General features: G+C 34.9%; 1 long non-coding RNA gene across 8 annotated transcripts in view; it reads left to right on the forward strand.

Annotated features, from left to right (window-relative positions):
• The window catches only part of LOC134481503 (uncharacterized), a 133,104-nt gene that overhangs the window by 91,176 nt on the left and 21,478 nt on the right, over window positions 1–20,450 (forward strand). For 4 of the 8 annotated variants that reach the window (XR_015636348.1, XR_015636349.1, XR_015636355.1 and 1 more), the window contains one exon: window positions 12,575–12,741. The exons of 2 other annotated variants lie outside the window; for them this stretch is intronic. This is a non-coding gene — a long non-coding RNA (uncharacterized LOC134481503). Of the gene's footprint in view, window positions 1–8,800; window positions 8,889–12,574; window positions 12,742–20,450 lie in introns of those variants that run through there. 2 more of the 8 variants (XR_015636354.1, XR_015636353.1) reach the window with 2 other exon arrangements.

The raw sequence follows: 20,450 nt of genomic DNA on the forward strand, positions 1-20,450 counted from the left end.
TATATGTACAAAATACTTATACTTTCCAAAATATTCCGTTATTATTTCTAATAAAAGATATAAATTCTGGGGAATATGTGGTGACCTTTAGAGTTGAGAGAGCCTAGAGAATTAGCCTTTTTAAAAATGTACAGAATAAGGAACTGTCCTAGTGTGTATAATATTGCTGTGATAAACAACATGATCACAAACTATGTGGCTTTCTCTGCCCTCATTGATTCTTGGAAGATATTGATTTACGAGGGCAATGGCAGCATAGACCACTAACACAAGCGGGGGGTGTTCAGAAGCCAATGGGTATCTATAGTGAAGGATCACATGGGGACCAGCTGTGGAGAGTCAAGTTTAATTGGGGTGATTCAAGGCTTATATAATTTGATTGACTGAGGTAGGAACATTTTTGATGAGCAAAGGTCATTTGCTGAAGGCTTAGGGTACCAAAATGCTTCATTAACGTGGGCAAACTTTTCTGGAATCTCAGGGGATAGTTGACCCTGTAATCTTACTAGCGCTATGTGGCATTTCTCAGATAGACGCATGTTGCATTTTGAATTCCCCAGACAAGGTCAGGGGTGAAATCCTGCTTATGAAGGGAGTCTTCCATTATGGGGAGACCCAGAAAGCTATCTGGTCAATAATAAACTTCAACCTTAATTAGCAAAATGTTCCCACAAAAGTACTTGAGGAAGAAAAGATTTACTTATAACTATCTTATAGGAACTAATTATGAAGGGACGCCAAACCAGAAATTCAAGCTTGGAATTAGTTTGGAGGAAGGAACTAAAAAAGGACCACGTAGAAGTCTCCTTAATGGCCTGCTCCCCCTATCTTGCTTAGCATGCTTACTAATATAAACAAAGACCACCTTCTGAAGAGTGCTGGGCCTTCACACACAAGTTATAAATTAAGTAGATGTCCCACAGATTTGCCTTTTTAACAAACTCATACAAACAACTACTCAGTGGAGGTTCCCTTTTCCCACATGTCTCTAGCTTGTGTCCAAATCACAGAATCTAATCAGTACAGGGAGGCATCTAATGTGGAAAGAATATAAGAGTTGAAATATAATATAACCTGGAATAGCTATCGCACTCTTTCTCTAAAGGAAACATGACAGGTGGAGGCTCCAAAGTAGTATTTTAGGCATGTGTTGTAAATTAATAGATTAACTAAATAATTAAATTAATCAATTTATTTTTGGTATGGAAGCAATAGAAAAATGAACTCCCTAATAGTTTAGGTAAATGTACTGAATTCTAGTTTCTGTTTCTTCACTTGGGGCTCCATTTGTGTGTGTGTGTGTGTGTGTGTGTGTGTGTGTGTGTGTGTGTGTGTGTGTTAAAAGGCGACAAGAACAAATAGAAAAATTTACCCAGATTGCTGAACAACTTGGGAAATTCCAAATTTCATGTATTTATAAAATACCAACTGTCTGAAGGAAAACAAATGATGCCTTTTTAAATATAACACAATATAACCTAACAGAGCAATCATGCCTACCAATATTACAAGACAGAGATATAAAATTTCACACAAGATATGGGAATGATTAGAGGGAAATAAAATACTAGGAAACAGAAAAAGCAAATGAAACCATAAAAGTCATCATAAAAGCAGCAAATTGAAAAAGAATCAAATGGATAATTGTTACTGTGGAAATTGCAGAAAGAGGCCTGAAAATCAAAGGAGATTAGGATGAAGGGGAAGGGGAGCTGGGTAGAATAAGACTACCATACAAGTATAATGAAAAAATGAAAACAAGAATAAGTATTAAGGGTCAAAATATTAGAAGGAATATTATAGAGCAGAATGCAAAATAAATCTTTAATGAGTACGTGTGTGTGTGTGTTCCCGCACATGCCCGCCCCCCCCCCACACATATACACACACACACATAAGCACACACACACACACACACACACACACACACACACACACACACACACACATTCTCAAACACAGATGTCCTGTAATAATGTAAGATTGGAAAACATAGGGCTGGGGATTTAGCTCAGTGGTAGAGCGCTTACCTAGGAAGCGCAAGGCCCTGGGTTCGGTCCCCAGCTCCGGAAAAAAAAAAAAAAAAAGAACCAAAAAAAATTGGAAAACATAGCCTATAAGCAAAAGACTTGCAGAGTCATAAAAAATGTCTAGACAAAGCATAATGAGAAAAAGTAAACTTAAAACCCTCAAAACTGCTCTGTGCTGTGTGTGTGTTTGTCATCCACTGATCTACTTCTGGCAATGAGGTCTGGCTTTAAGAGTGGTTTGTATACCCAGTGAGACTTCCTTGGATAACACTAATTATTCATTTCAGCACTTACCAGTTGGAGATAGACTTTGGGTTAGGAAGTATTAAGATTTGATTATGATCTCATCTGGGTTTAGTTCTAGTGGTTTAGATAACTTTGAAAATTCACCTTTTGATTAAATTTTTCCAACTAAATGGAGTATACGTTTTTATAGAATGGTGTCTGTCATAATAATTCCTTTTCAGTTTCTGATTCTGTTAATATGTGTTATATCCTTTAATCCTTTAGGCCATGGTTCTGCCAACTTGGTTCATTTTTCTCATATAACCATCGCTTGGATGAATGGATTCTTTCCATTGTTCTCTTTGTCTTATATTTGCTAATTTCTGCTCTTATTTTTATTATTTCTTGATAACTATTGTATTCGGGATGGTTCATTTTTGGTTGGACCCTTCAGCTATTTACTTGTGTTATTTCTGGTTTTGTTTGTTTGTTTGTTTGTTTTTTAATATAGGCACTTTAAGCTACAAGATTCCTGAGTATCGGGAGAGAAGCATAGACTAAAGAGACAGTAGTACATTGCACATTACAGGAAATTTATAAAATGTTATACAATGATTAGTGAGGACTAATGAGGCATCAAGAAAGGTTTGCATAGATCAACTAACATCAGTTTTATGTTGTAGAATAAAAAATAAATCAATTAAATGTATTCCACATATAATATTCTGAGAATTTCCCATGGCACGTAAGACCATAAGTAACATTAAAAAAATTTGGATATTATTGTTTCTCAAAACTGGCTTTATTCCATAGCCCAAGATTTTGTGCAAGGAGCCTCATAGCCCAAGTCATAAACATGTGAGTGGAATATAATTTGATTGTTGTCAATGACAGGAGCTTTCTATAGTCATTAAAGGATATGCTGTGACATAAAAAAAGATCAGAGGTGCTCACTTAGTTTAAGAATGAGTCACATTTTATAACAGATTTTCCCTGAAAGGCAGAGTTTTATGCCAGTGAAAAACCTAGCTTCTCATTAATGTTGTCTTGGGAACACTTTAAAAGCACTAATGGGCAGGACCCAGACTTAATGAGTCTGGGGTACAGCCAAGACTCACATGTGTTTTAACAGCTCCCCAAGTGATTCTCTTGTGCGGCCATGCTCAAATGAAATTTGCTATTGCTTTTATTCCTTAGGCTTATCTAAAGCAATTTTCTCCCAAGTTTGTCTCTGATTCCCTGCCACATTATCTACAACCCTCCCACCCACTGAGAAATCTCAATATTAAATCATTCTCTTGTTATTAAATAATTCCTGATTCTTCCTGTGCAATATTACATAAGAATTGTACATTTTAATAAGATCTTTAATTGATTTGATAGTGATACTGAAATTATTAGGTTACTGACATCATTAAGACTACCGAATATGAAGCCTGAGAATCTTGCAGTCATAGTCATAGGTTACAAGTCTAAGGGATGAAAATAATACCACTAGTACCCAAGTTATGGTAGCTATATTTGAGAAAAAAATTATAGATACAATTGACATCAATATTAAATGAATGTTATTTGCAATATTGTTATCATCTATCTGTGAACCTGGATATATCTACCCAGTTACCTCACATAGCACATAATAACATCACAAAACAAGTTTCCTAAGAAGCTTTTTGGCCACTTATGTTTTGAAATTATTCCCAGACTTCTGATCTCAGCTGCCTTCAGAATACTAACCACAAACATACTTCAATATAAACATGACACATCTTTAATTCAACAACAACCTTAATTCCACAGATAACATTTTATACAAGAATAGAGCAATTTTATGCAAAGGAAAGAACTACTATTAATAAACAAGTGTCTGTCATGAGAAAATTATAGTACCTTTATCAATCCTGGCTCAAATACAGATGAAAATAGCACAGAGGTAGTAAAGAAAGACTTCTCCTAAATCCCCGATGGCCTAGATGTGAAAGTTTGTACTCTTCATTGCATGTTGTAGAATTTAAATCAAACTTCCACATTTAAACACGATTAAGTGACAGACTCTATTTTCAGTTATAATCCAGATTTGTGTAGCTCAGCATGTTTGGATACATTTGGCACGTGTTTACAAAGTGTGTCTATCTCTGACCTAAGGGGAAGGCAACCATGACTATAGACATGAGTCATTGATCCATTCATTTGTGACTCAAGTAACAAAATAAAATATAAGTAGCAAAAGACAATTTGTAATTAGCAGAGCCTTGCTCTCTTGGGTTTTCTATTCTTCAGGATGAGTTAGCATGGTGACGCAAGTAGGGCCCAGAGGAACCATAGTTTGATATATATATATATATATATATATATATATATATATATATATATATATATATATCAAATACAGATGAAAAAAAATATATATATATATATAATGAAGACAATATCACACTTGAGATGATTTTTGATTGTACTGTAATAAATTCTTGATTTTGGAGTGAAAAGGCAGCTATACTACCTTGCAGTGATTTATTGGTTGATTGATTGATTGATTTCCTTCTTTCTTTTTTTCCACGTGGTGAGGTTTAGGAGAGAAGAAGAGAAGAGGGGAGGAACAAAGGCTGGCCATGAGCACGTGCAAGGAATGGGGCAGGGAAATAGGGAGAGAAGGGACACAGGGGAAGAGGGAAAAGCAGGGGAGCAAAGTGAAGAGCAAAGAGCTGTAGAGATTGATTTCTACATGTAGAAGTAAAATTATTTTATTGATCCGCTATTTTTACCATGAATTGCAAACTGCTGTTTTTCATTAATATTTTAATGTTAAATGAGTAAGAGTGAATCAAAGTCAAAACAGTAAGCATGGGACCTGTGCAAAACACTCAGGTAGGAGGCTAGAGGTTCCACCACAGCCTATCTAAGGAATAATATTCTGGTCTGACACAAAATAAATATGTAAAATCATAGTTATCCCACAAAAGTTAATCACAGTTCCATAGTATACTCACAAAAGTGGATCACAGTTTCAAACAAATGAAAAAGAGGAGGAATGTGGATATGTAAGGACTTTGGATGAAATATATAGCTTTAACAACAAGATTTAGTAGCTATCCACAATTACATGAGACCTTCTAAAAGTTCATTATCTTTTAGTGTTGTTATTTTTTTGTAAGTAAATACAATTAATATTTAGGTTAAAAACAAAATGAGATGGATATACATTTTAGAGGTATTCTAAATTAGCCAATATTTTAAATTAAAAAATTAGAAGTCTTGAGATAACTGAATTTACAAATACTTTGAATGTGTCCACAAATGGAAGGTTGAAAATAAACCTTTGGAATATAATGTCTATATAAGCTCTTTCCAAAATAATCTAAAGAAGAAAAACTCCGTTGCTTAAGCCAACAATATGACAAGGTAAGTTATAATAAACAAAGGTGGCTCAATGTACCTAAAAATACCCTCCCCTTGAAGTCTATTTTTACAAGGATATTAGAGGCCTTCTCCCTGTTGTGATAACCTTGGTGTTTTATTTATGATATTATTGATTTTTGTCTTCCCTCTTTATTGTTTGCTCAGTTTTTCTGAGTGATGTGTAAATTTTGTTGGTTCTTTTTCAACTAACCCATTTTTGGCTTCACTAAATCCATCGGCTTTTGCCTCATTGATTTCTGCCCTTATCTTTATTATTTCCCTCCTCCACCTATTTGGGTTCACTTTGCTTTTGTTTCGCCAGCTTCTTAATATAGATTTTTAAGCCACTGTCTATAGAAGCATTTGAATTCTGTTTATTTGAACTACATTTGCTTATATCCAATGAGTTTTGATGGGTATGCTTTTTGTCACTCATTTCAAAACACTTTATAAAATCACTAGATTTTATCATTTTTTCCTTGATTAAATATTTGTTAATTCCCACTTACATACTCTCTAAAATATTGTATTACTGTTGTCTTCTAATAATTTATGATACAAAAATAATCCACACCATTTAGTCTTCCAAAACTCTAATGAAACAAAACTATATGAACAATATATTTTGCAGCTCTGAAATGCAAACTAATATTTGAAAAATAATGAAAGCAAAACTAGTGGATGAATATAATGTTTCAAAATTGTGAGTTAATTATCCAGTCTCTTCAGGTCATTAGAGTATATGTTTTTGTGATTGTATTACTGGTTGCTTAAGAATGTTGCTAAGTTTAACCATTTGTATCATATCATCATAACATTCCCGTTTTTATTGATAAGTATGTTTTCTGTCTTTAGGAAAAGTTATAATGTCACTAATAGCTGTTGTGACTTTTCTAAGCTTATATATTAATGTAGAATATTTTATCTTTTCATTTTGTGGAATATTTTAATGCACTTAAATATAAAGTATCATAAACCAAAGCATAAACCTGTCTAGCACTGGAATAGACCCTGTAGACCTACCCAAGTGGATATGATATGTATGGCCTCTAAATTGGTTTTACATATGCAGGCTCCAGGCTCAACCTAATGACAAAAAGGAATACAGGATGCTCTCCACAGCCCTAGGCTCTAGAGTATCCCAAAATTCCAAGACTGAGAATTAGGACATTGAGCTTCCCCAGACATGATGAAATGCTAGGCCTATTGCTTTGAAACTAGAAGGCAGACAACTACCATACAAGTGAACCTGACTCTGTATCAAGTAGACTTCACAAACACAAGTCTACTTGTGGAATTTCTAGGTATCAGATTCATTGTAGAGATATTCTAACACCATTCAGGTTCAGGGTCTAGGCCAATATTGGTTCCACTTCACTTTCTGGAATCAGACATTATAATTTCCTCTCTGGATCCATCTAACACATAAAAAAATCACTATCTGATATGTAAACACAAAAATAAGATATTAAAAATAATATATATTTTTTCAATTCTGAAAGAAAACAGAAACTCAGGAAAATCTTTGTTAAATCAACTATAGGAATCTGTCATCCAAGAAATGCTAAGGCTCACTCTTAAAGTATAAGCAAAAATAATTAATAATGCAACTATATACACAAATTAAATATGTAAATTAATATACAACTCTATGTGAACATTAAAATATATTCAAAGCAGAATATTCTGTTATCACAGTGATTCTCTTTAACTCTAGCACAAAAATGAAAATGGTACATTGTTTTCTCAACATGCCACAATTTAGAAAGGGATGTATCACCTACAAGTGATAAATTATAGTATGAATAAAGTAAAATGACACAAGGAAAGAAAAAGTTTAAAAGTAGAACTTCACATGTGGTTAACATAAGTTATTATTTAAAAGCGTCCCATTCAAATGTGGGTAGGAACAAACTTCTGTACACTCATGATAGGAATATAAATTGATAAAGGCATCAAAGAAAAGTATGGTGGTTTCTTAAGTAGATGTAGAACTCACATGTGATCAACAATCCCATTCTAACTCCTTCTTGTGAATGAACATTCCCCCCTTTTTTCAGGGTTATAAACACAGTATGTTGGAGAGAATCCATCACAAGCTCAACCTTTTCTTGTGAGGTTGTTAGTAAGCCACACTGTACAGAGCAACAGGTCTAGGCTCAAGGCCTTCAAGCCATTCTTTACTACTACAGTATCACAGCAAGAATAAGGATAGCCATTGACCTAAACTGCAGCAAATATTCAGCTTTCTGTCCAGGTGTTTTACTGTTTGCAAAGCATCCATTTCCTTGATCATTTTCAATGATCTCAATTTAAAGAGGCTGTGTTATTGAATGATATGGCTTTACTTGTGATTATTAAGCAAGTGTTTATGCTAAATATTCTTTGGTGAAAATATTATTTCACAGAAAAAAAGGTAATACCTTAATTTCCCCTTTGCATTTCAGGTAGTTTTGGATACAAAATTATCAATTTTTCCTCATGAGTGATTCAATCTTATAGCATGAACCTGGGGACACTAAAAAGGAGATGAAGAAGAAAGTTTTACCGATGAGGAATGTGTGGTCTTTCACCATTAAACTAAAATCAATCTCAGCTTTTCCCAGCACAGAGAATATAATGTATAAATAAGAGTATCTTGGTGAGAAAATTATTACAAGATTCTCAGCATGATCTTCAGAGAATGACTCAAATAGAATCATTTCCTGTATTTATTGATATCATCATTTATGCCTCTATCACAGCATGGAAATGAACATGAATAATTCAATTAATGCTAACTGTGACTGCTGTGTGTTTTTAAAATATTTTGCTGGCTCACAGGGTTTATCAAGGGGGTCTATAGATAGGATGCCATATCTTCAGCACCAAGTGAACTAGAAAATATTCTTTATTAAATCTACTCACTCTTCTTCTGCAGTCAACTCCAGGTGTCACTGCTCATAGATCACATGCTATTTTAACAACCACTTCTACAATCCTCTTTTCTTCTTAGTAGGTTATTAAGTAGAATACTAATTTGACTGAAACTGTCTTTTAGTCAAAGGGATAATCTAGCCAAAAACATATTCCTGAGAAAGCTGTGCAGTTAAACCTGTTTATAAATATTTAACTTTAACAGAAACCTTTTTCTTGTTTCAATCCAGCAGCCTTTTCAGACAGATGTGTTTGTCCACCCTTCAGAAGAAAGAGCAGCTGCTCAAATTCAAAATAAAAAATATGGGAAATCCAAAATAGCAAACACGAAAGTTGCTTTCCCCACCTTATATTCTGCCAAGTAGCTGTGCAGCCATGACTCACATACACCTGATCAGTGCAAATTAATGGCCCATGTGGATTCCGGTCATGGCTGAATGTACAAAAACACTATGCCAAGTCTAATCAAATACACCTCAGAGAGTGTTGCAAACAATGAATTTCATGGATCAAATGTCAACTCTCCCAATTCCTCACTGTAGGAAGGGGATATGTACTTCTTAGACACATACCATAAGGGAAAACTGCACATGGCAGCACAAGCCTGAAGGTCTCATTTCTCTTCCTGATTACAACTTAAAACGTGGATAAATAACAAAAGGAAACAGACAAAAAGCTGGATGGAATGCCTGAAAAAGAAATCAAATTACACAGACCACCGACCCCACTACAGCTAAACACAAGACATGTAAGCTTCTTGTCTTCTCTTCATTCTTCTTTGCTATGGCTCTGAACACTTAGGAAATCCCAACTCCACACTGGAACACAGGCAGCAAACGTTCTAGCAAAGAAATGTGAAAGAGAACATTACAACATTACAGGATAGCTCAGAATGTGTGGAGAAAATCCTCCAGCAGACTGAGGGGAGAAGCTACCACTAGAGTGTAAACCTGTTATCAAGCCCACGTGTGTGAAGTGAATCTGCTTTGTGAAAACACAGACTAGAGGGTCTCAGTCCTAAAATGGTCTATAAACAATCCACGGGATCCATGTGCACTATAAATAACATGGCTTTTGACTTTGTGGCTGAAAAACATGTGATTTAAAAACATTTCCTTATCCAAAGCTATATGGAAGTCATGGTTTGAAATTTCTGAGGAAACTACACATTGCTTTCCAAAGAAACACTACTAACTCATATCCCATCAGACATACACAGAAGTTTCACTTTTCAAACCCTCATAGCTAGCATTTGCTTTTCCTTTTCTTGTCAGTAGCCATTAGAGGAAAGAAAGATATAATCTTAATTTCAGTTTTGGATTGTATTCCATGATGTACAATGATATTGAATACTTTTGTAACATTTGAATTCTAAAGACATTAAAATTTAAACAAAATATTAAAGTGAGAAAGACACAAACTTAAATTTTCAGACTATACATAATCCACTTAGTAATTCTCATTTTCTGAAATATCTACTTGCTTAAAAAGACAAAATATAATCTCACCCACAGAGATGCTCAACAAGAGCAAAATTATTGTTCATACTGGAAACCTAGCCAGCACCCCAGGGTTAATGAAGTCATGGATCTTAGAGGAGAACCTATAAGCACTAGTTTACTGAGGCAGCATAATCCTAAACTATATTTCAAATATGTGTAGTTATATCAACAGATACATGTAATTATCATCCCATCAGGAAAAGTATTCTCAACATTGATTATTACAGAAAACTGCAACCAATCAAAATGTAGAATTGTGGAGCTACTCCCAGTGGATTAATCTCCTCAACTCCTGCATTTACATAGTGATGTCAAAAGCTATGACCATAGCTCTCATTAACACGACGTCCTAAACATCAGCTGAACGGGGACAACAAATATCATCATGTCAAATTGGACAGGGGAAAGCTCAGGATACTGCAACCCTACACAAAGCACTATGGGCATCCACAGATTGCTGAAGGGAAGAGCATAACAATGGTTTATTCAATTATTGAGTATGATATCATATCCAATATGATATTCAGCCCTAGAAATATAGAAGTAAGATTACACAGACCAAACACATAGCTAGCAAGTAGCAACAGATGAAAAGACTTGAAGGACAGAAATGAAAGTGAGAAATGATGTGATTATGATTATGTAGTCTCAAAAATAAAAGAAAAAATGTCAAAAACATCTTTAAATTATTCCACACAATATAAATTTTATTAAATTAATAAGTCCTAATTGAAGGGCTCACCTATGGGCATTCAATAATTTTTTTCCTAAATCTTTAAAAAAATCTATAAGGTTTACATGGAGCCTAGATAAATGAGAACTGTGGATAAAGTTCCTGTGAAAGTAAATTTGCTCAGCAATGTTTAGGTAACGACTTTTCTTAAATATTTAACACTATTTTGTGGAGTGGAATCCTACTTATGAGCTTTGCCTACTGTCAGCCTGAACAAATTAACAGAAAAATGAAACGAACACAAAGGAGCATTGTGTTTCCCCTTGCAGGACCCATGCTTTTAATCCAGGTATTTGGTGGATAATGGCATGCTCTCATGCAGTATCCATTCCACAACACATCCTAATAAACAATGTTTCTGATACACTAATGTAAATATAATTTTTCCTATAGAATTAGCAAAAGGAGGACTTAAAAATTGCTTTTCCTCTTAAAGAAGCAAACTTGATGATGATTTGGCAGGCTAATAAAGATTATTTGGCTAATTAGTATATCATTTTAAAAAGTAATAACATCGTTTAGATAAAACAGGCACACAACTATTTTTCCTGAAAGAAAAACCTCAAAAATATGTAACAGCAAAGCCCTCCTTCTTTATGCTGAAAATGTCCAATTTCAAGCACACTATTTACATAATGAGAATAAGATACAGAGTGCTGGTCGACTTCTACTTTGTCAAAAGTGAAGTATTGTTCAGGAATAAAAAGATAATGTAGGGAGACAGGGAGGAATTTGAAATGGAAATGGGTTAATTATCCATTATAATCATTATCTATGATGATCATTACATGTAATATAAATATGAATATTTATAAACTGGCATAGCGTTGCTCATGAGTGGCAAACTGAAGATTCTATTCAGAACAAAAGTGTAGTATAACTGGATATTCAACAATAAGAAGGGGCTTTTGAAACAGAAGTGTGGACAGAGAGCTCTCCTTGGGATGTAGTGGATGGGCGTTAAGGTTTCAAGTGCAACATCAGTAAATGCATATCAAATGCAGATTATATTAGCAAAGCTTTTAGAGGTTATGAGAAATCTTTACTGTTCATTAAACCATAATATACAAACAATGTGCCATATTCATGCAGCATACACAAAAATGAGAGTGAAATCACTGGGAAGCTGGCATCCACGTACAGAAAGAGTGCACTGTTTCTTACTTCCCATGTGGTCCCATCCAGAAATGACAGACCTAAGTATATATCCAATTATTAATAAGGGACACACCTCCTTTGCTATGGCAGCTGGTCACTGTGTTGCTTAATATAATTATTGACAATTCATAGAAATACAAATGATTACATAAATCATTTGTGTTACTGGACTTTATACTGTTGCCATACAAAATGTACATTTTGTTTTTATTTTATCTCATTTTACATTTGATTTTCATGCATTCATTATACACACTACTGTATACTATACTATCCATCTATTTACCTTTTGATGAGTATTTTGGTAGTTATCTGGTTGGTTACTTATGCTGACATGACATGGTCATTTATTTTGTCCAATATTCTAGTGAATAATCTATACTAGTATTACATTGTGGCTTTAATTTTCACTTTAACTTATTCTACAAACAAGTATATATCTTGTACTCTCTTTAAATATGAGTTTTCCTGACATCTATAAATTCAAAATATGTGATTCAGATATTTTCTATTAGGAATCATCATCATTTTGAAAATAATGTTCTCTGATAAAAATAAATATTTTTAATGATTTTAAGTTTCAATTATTTGGTGTGTGTTTATATATACAGGTCACAGGGTGCATGTGGAAGACCGAGGAGATCATGCATGACTCAAGGTCCATCTGTCCTTTATGTGGATCCTAAAATTGGACTCAGATCTTCAGGCTTTGTGGCAAGCCTCTTAAGCAACTAGCCTATCTTGCTAATTCAAAAATAAATATCAAAGATCAAATGTTCATAGGTGAGGGAATTTATTTCTTGGTTTTCAATTCTATTCCATTGATTAACTTGTCTTTCTCTATACCAATACCATGTGGATTTATCATTATTGTAGTACAGCTTGAAGTTAGAGATGTTGATTGCCCCAGAATTTCTTTTATTGATGAGAAATGTTTTCACTACTCTGAGTGTTGTGTTTTTCCACATGAAGTTGAGAATTTTTTTTTCATATCTGTGAAGAATTGTGTTGGAATTTGATGGGGATTGTACTGAATCTGTAGATTGCTTTTTTTACTATTGTTAATCCTACCAATCCATAGGCACAGCAGAACTTTCCAATTTCTGAGGTCTTCCTAGATTTCTTTCTTCAGGAACTTAAAGGTCAAGCAACTCTTTAGATGCATTTGAATTTACATAAAGTTTATTTCTTTCATCTAAAATCCTACTATAATAGCAATGAAAATAACAGATTATTTCCAAAATAGTATTTTGTCCATTTGGGAAATATTATATTTTACTGAAAATGTAGGTTTTTTTTACAATACAATTATAGCATCAGTATGAGAAAACTTAGGACTAACAAATGTACATACAGCTTCCATCAATTCACCAGTCTTATTCAACATGAAATAGTTTATAATCATCTTAGCAAAATATACATTTCCTCCTTAGTCTAAGCTAAAGTAGAATAAGTAAAATAAGTTCCTGTAAAAATATGCATTTCATAATAAATTAAATTACTTTTAATTCAGTTTGTAGGAAGTTGCATGACATTAGTTGCTTGCAGGAAATACTGACATTTTTATTTTCCAATGCCTGGTTTTTTTTTTGTTGTTGTTGTTGTTGTTGTTGTTGTTGTTGTTGTTGTTGTTTTCCGGGGCTGGAGACCGAACCCAGGACCTTGCACTTCCTAGGTAAGCACTCTACCACTGAGCCAAATCCCCAACCCCGACATTTTTATTTTTATATTAACTTTACATAGAACAGCATAAACTTTTGGCCTTGAGAATCATTTGTCTTCTATCTGTCAACCAAGTTACTAACTCAGCTACTTTATAATTAAAAGGAATGGCTATGGTTTAGCACTGTCCACTAAAACGAACCTCGCGGAAAGAGCACAACTTTAAAAACTCACAATGCAAAAAGGAAGAGCAAAAATACATTCAAGCATGCATTGTTAGAAATTTACTACAAATCAACAATATGTGGAACTTTTGTCCACAGTCTGACAATAGAACTCTGAAAGAAAAAGTCTCCAGATATCACTGATTGGAAAAACACGCACTAAAATAAGTTTGCCTCAGTTATACTGTGACTGAACTTCTGTGTTGTCCGAGGTAAATGTACAAGTGCTAAAAGAGAAGCCATCTAATCCCAGAGGAAGCCAATTTTTTAACGGGTTGGTCAAAAGAGAGAAGGCTTAATTTTAGTGAAAATTACAGTTATCAAATTTATGAAAGTGGTGTCTCTTAGCTGAATAGTTAGGGAAGGTGTGATCTTGCCAAGTTCCTAAGCTCTTAACATGAGAAGAAACCTTTCCAAAATAAGGCAACGGGTAGTAAGAAATATGTAATTAGAAGTCAGCAAGAAGGTGTGACTATAAGGCTATTCTTGTGACATTATTGTCTGAGCAAACCATACAAACTAACAAAAAAGCTGCAAAAAAAGGGCACATTTTTATCATCAAGTCTTTACTTTCTAGCAATCTTCATTTCCATAACATTTGTATACAAACAAATGATTTATAAGTACACTCAGTGGTTTACAAAAGAATATATGAATTTAGGAGAGGAAATTAATGCTGAGGACATGAAAGGATTTGGAAGGTAGAAAATGTGTTGGCTAAGACACACTTTAAGAATATGTGAGTCATGTATTAAACTCTCAAAATATAATTTAAAAACCTTGTTAAAAATGAGCAAGTGATCTAAATTGATATTTTACAAAATAAATATATATTGACAAAAGATACATGTAAAATATTCTATGCCATAATAATTTGCACTCCTAAATCAAACACCACTGAGTATCACTTTACTTCAGGGAACAACAAATAAACAAAAACCAAAGTAGTCTAAGGACACAGTGAAGCAAGAAAGGATTGTAGAATGTGGGTGGGGCTGCTAATTATTAAAGCCATTATATAAATCAGTATAGATGTTTCTTAACTATGACAAAGAAATTTACTGGATAATACATTAATCATACCACTGCTTATACATCCAAAAGAAATGAATTAATATGAAAAAGTATCTGCAAAAATATGTTCACTAAAATGGCATATGTGATAATGAAGAAATGGTAAAAACTTAAGTGGTGAGTAATTGAATGGTGTTTTTAAACATGGTACATAAACCCAAGTGAATCATGTGCACCTAGAAATAGAATGAAATAATGTCATGTGTGGCAATATGGATGGAAATATAACTCATTCAGGATATGAAAGTAGGCACAGAAAGACAAGTCTCCTACTGCATTGTTCATATGTAGAATATCAGTATGATGCTCTTAGACATGGAGATTGGAGTGGAAGTTACCAAAGGCTGAAGAGAGCAGAGGAAACCAAAGGGTGTGAGGGAATTGATTCATAGGTTCTAGTAACAATCAGCTAAAAGTAAGATGTTCTGTGATGGACTCATTTTCTAGTGCTATATTTTCCCCTTGAAAAATTGCTGTACTTGTCATATTTTCATATTATATTTAACATATGCCTTTGGTCAATAAAAGTTCTTGATTGTGAGGTGATAATCCTGGAGTACATTGTGCTTTTCTCAGAATGCAATTGCTTTTGACTGAGGAATATGGTAATATGTCTCCATTTTACATTTGTAAGTCTGAAGGATACTTCTCCACTATGAAGTATTATTCCTAAAAGTTTGCATCTATGTATGATCCTTAGTGAGCAGGATGTCCATGGCAAAGCAGAAGCCCTTTTACCCCAATCCGTTGTTCTGCCCTTGTTGAAATCTGATTAACTTGGCCAGTCCTTGTCCTCCTCAGTTCTCCTACTGATATGTGGATTAGTAGGTCACCTTTCACAGGATGGCTGACATAATCTCATTGAAAAATGAACAAAAGCTGCTTGTTTCCTTTGACAAGTAAGCATAAAACCATTTGGTTCTGGGTAAAATGCTACTAAATTATTCTGATACTAGGTCTTCAGTTTCCATTTCTTTCTTATATGTTCACTTTGAACTTGAGAATTTTCACAGCTACTCCTACTTCAAGAGTACCAACACACTAACATGCTATCGAATGCCTATATTTGTTTTCCTTCAGTAAGATTCCACTTACTTTCTGCTTTCTAGGTGTTCAACCACAATTTTATTTTTGCTTGATGATCTATTTATGTGGTTAGAACTTTTGAATATCCATTATCTCATTTTCATATATGTTCTTTCATTTAATTTACCCTTTTATATTTTATGTTGTTTAATGTACATGTCTGTGTGTACATATATGCATGTAGGCACAGGAGCTCATGGAGGCCAGAGAAAGTGGTGAACTCCTGGTACTTGAGCTGCAGGCGGCTGTGATCCATCTGTTATGGGTGCTGGGAGCTGAACTCTGGAAAATCAGCCAGTTCTCTTAACTGGTGAGACATCTCTCTAGCCCCTATCTTTTGATTTTTATACTATAAAGTATTTTAAGTTATTATAAAGTGAAAAATCAAAAGTAGCAATAATATCACTACTATTTCACAATGTTATTCCTCCTTTTAACTTATCCATGTCATAATTCATGCTTTATGTATTTTTTATGATACAGTAAAACAGAACAAGAAACCACAAATGTAACATGATAGGATATTTTTTCCACGGCGAAGGTTACACACCTAAGTGTCTGTAAGTACAAGGAACCTAATGGATTATTACAGAATTTCATTAAATCATCTGATTAAAATTTCATTAGCACTTCGAGCAATTAAAATGCAGTAAAAAATCTAATTCAACCATTCCTTACACATGTAGAAGCTGAAACATTGAATATGAAAGAAATCACAATTACTGACAATCCTTGAATTTAGAACTATAAGGGACCATCAAAGAAAATGGATTGTATATGCTTTGGTTCATGAAATATTTACCACCACTCTGAATCCTAGATGACTGTCATAGTAATAAATATTAAATTTAAATTAAATGCTATTTAAAATAAGTAAGCCCATTTCTTTTGAGATTATATACAAACAGAAATGAAAGACAAGGAACAGAAGGCTCAAACTTCTTTTAATTATTTTTTCAGATTTTTTTGTTTTTTGGATTTTTTTAGATATTTTATTTATTTACATTTCAAATGTTATCCCCTTTCCGGTCTCCCCTCTGCGAACCCCCTATCCTATTCACTTCCCACTGACTCTATGAGGACTCTTCCCCACCCACCCACTCACTCCTGCCTCACTTATAGCATTGCCATTCACTGGAGCATCAAGTCTACAAAAGATCAGGAGCCGCCTCTCCCATTAATGCCAGATAAAGCCATCCTCTACTACATATTCAGCTGGAGCCATGGGTTCCTCCCTGTGTACTTTTTGGTTGATGGTTTAGTCTGTGGGAACTCTGGCCGGTCTGGTTGGTTGATATTGTTGTTCTTTGAAAGGTGTTGAAAACCGAAGGCTCAAACTTAATGAGTTATCTCGTAAGCTAAATGGCCATTCAGAGCCTGCCCCACCTGGGGATCCAGCCCATATATCTATATACAGACACCAAACCCAGACAATATTGTTGAAGCCAAGAAGTACATGCTAACAGGAGCCTGGTATAGCTGTCTCCTGAGATGCTCAGTCTGAGTGTGACAAATACAGAGGTGAATGCTAGCAACAAACCAATGAACTGAGAACAGGGTCCCAGTTGGAGGAGTTAAGAGAAAGGATTGAAGGAGCTGAAGGGGCTTGTAACCCCATAGGAACAACAATACCTACCAACCAGAGCTCCCAGGGACTAAACCACTACCCAAAGAGTACACATGGACAGACCATGACTCCAGCTGCATATGTAGTGGTTGGAGGGCAGAAGAGATCTGGGATGTGAGAGGCTCCCAGGACTGAATGGAGATGACCTTAGCTGAAACCTGAAGAGACTACCTGCCTACCCAGGAGATAGACAGAGTCCCATGTGGGGAGATGGGTTCACCAATCTACCATCACGTTTTTTGATCCAGAATTGTTCCTGTCTAAAAGAAATGCAGGGATAAAAATACAGCAGAGACTGAAGGAAAGGTCATTTAGTGACCAGCCCAACTGGGGAGCCATGCCCTCGGCAGGCACAAAACCCTGACACTATTACTGATATGGTGTTGTGCTTGCAGACAGGAGCGTAGCCTGGCTGTCGTCTTAGAGGTTCTATCAGCAAATGACTGAGACAGAAGCAGGAACTTACAGGCAATTATTGGACTAAAGTCTGGAAATCTTTACTAGGGTTGGGTGAAGGACTGAAGGAGATGGAGGGAGTGGCATCCCCATGGGTAGAACAACAGTATTAACTAACCCAGACTCCTCAGAATTCCAGAGACAAAGTCACAAACCAAAGAGCATACATGGTCTGGTCTGTGACCCCAAACACATATTTATCAGATGACTGCCTGGAAAGGCCTCAGTGGGAGAAGTTGTGCCTAATCCTATAGGGACTTGATGCCAAGGGAGAGAGGTGCTGAGGAAGTGAGTGACTTTGGATGGGTGGGTGGAGGAGGGGGTTGTGGAGGTGGGAGTTTGGTGAGGGGTGTGGGTAGGTAGGAAAGCACCCTCCCAAAAGCAAAGGGGAGGGGGAATGGGATGAAGAACTCTTAGAGGAGGGAGACTAGGAAAAGGACAATATTGTAAATAAATAAAATAATTAAAATTAAGAAAGAGGAAAAGGTAGGTAATGATTCTAGAGGGCTAGAGAAGAAATAAGTTACCCCACAATTTCTGAATTAAAAGCAAAATAAAGGACTTATAAATTTTGAAAATAAAAATCAGATGATACTCATACCAATAGCATTTAATATTTCAAAGGGTTGACAAATGATTCTAAACCTTAGGTTATTTTCTCAACTGTAGTCCTTATGGAACAGTCCTTGAGTCACATTATATGTTAGATTAAAAAATAATTTACATATATAGTATATCCTTGATCCATAGATAATGATACCTTCGCCTTGAGGCTTTTAAAATACTTGAAGACTATTTCTCTAGGAAGCAAAAATAAAGTTTCCTTTTTTATTAATCCATTTCTTTTGTGTTAAACTTATCTAGTTTTACCAGAATACTTTAATTACTCGGAAACATTTCCAAATACAAGAGACATTGTAAAGGATGCTATTCAATTGAAAACAAGCCTGAAAAAAAAAAAAACTGTATCTAATGGAAGTTAAGCTACCACTTGAACGATCATAAATTCTCAGTAATAATACAAAACTGTTCTTAATACACAACTCGGAGGACACATAGTCAGCTCCCCACCTCTGTTATTTCATGGAAATTTAATTAAATTGGCTATCAAGTCTTCTTGCTACCATTGACTCATTTCTAATTAACACACTTGTACCCAAAGGAGAATAAAAATCAAAGAAACAACTGTGGCTGATTTTAAGGGGATTATTTGCTTCAGACTGAGTCAAGGGTTATATTCCTTAATATCCAAAGTGAAAAATACTATCAAGATGATTTAGTATGACAGATTCAAATTGCAATTTAGATATGAATGAACGGGATGACTCATGGAACAAATGGGAAATTATTACAATGAACTGCTGGACAGGAAGACTGATGAGCATAGGGATAATCTTTTCTATACAAACTTGGTAGCAGAGAGTGGTGGAAGACTGGATGGAAGAATGTAAATTGGGACAGGGGCATGGGGAAAGGCTGAGAAAGAATTAACAAAAATAAACTACATATGAAAATGTCTTAAGACACACATTTTTTGTATATTAAGAAAAAAATTTGCCATCATAACCAAAAATCTTATGGCAGTAAAATTGTTTTCATAAGTCAGCTTCTAAGTTCCAGTGCTCCTTATGTTAGAAATTAAATACATTGCTATTCAATTATGAGTCCTTCTAATCACCTCAACTCTTTATCACCGTCAAGTACATGGGACACACTGAAAAATATTTTACTTAGCTGCTTCATCAGAACTAATGCAAAAAAAAAATAAAACCTCATTACTAATCATGGTATATAACTGCTAATATGCAAACATAAAGTTGTTAGTTACATAGAAAATCCACTAAAGATTTTAAAATATTGGTTTCTTTTTAAAGTAACAGCTTTTAGAGAACGTCAGAGATAACATTCAAATTAAAATGTTGAAAATTCAATGGTAAGTATACTCATGTTTTCCTTGCAGCATTATTTTTCAATGTGACACAATTATTGAACTTTTGCAATGGAGAAATTATTTTTTAATTTTTTATTAGATATATTTTTAACTTACATTTTAAAGGTTATCCCCCTTCCCAGTTTCCTGTCCATAAGCCCCCATTCCCTCCACTCCCCCTCCCCCTCCCCCATACGGGTATTCCCCCTATACATCCCCCTATTGCCTGCCCCCACATATTCCCCTGCACTGGGGGTCCAAACTTGGCAGGACCAAGAGCTTCTCCTTCCACTGGTGCCCCAACAAGGCTATGCTCTGCTATATATGCAGTTGGAGCCCTGGGTCAGTCCATTTATAGTCTTTTGGTAGTGGTTTAGTCCCTGGAAGCTCTGGTTGGTTGGCATTGTTGTTCTTATGGGGTTACAAGC

The sequence above is a fragment of the Rattus norvegicus genome, chromosome 13 (genome assembly GCF_021556685.1).
Source record: "Rattus norvegicus strain SHRSP/BbbUtx chromosome 13, alternate assembly SHRSP_T2T, whole genome shotgun sequence".
NCBI lineage: Eukaryota > Metazoa > Chordata > Mammalia > Rodentia > Muridae > Rattus > Rattus norvegicus.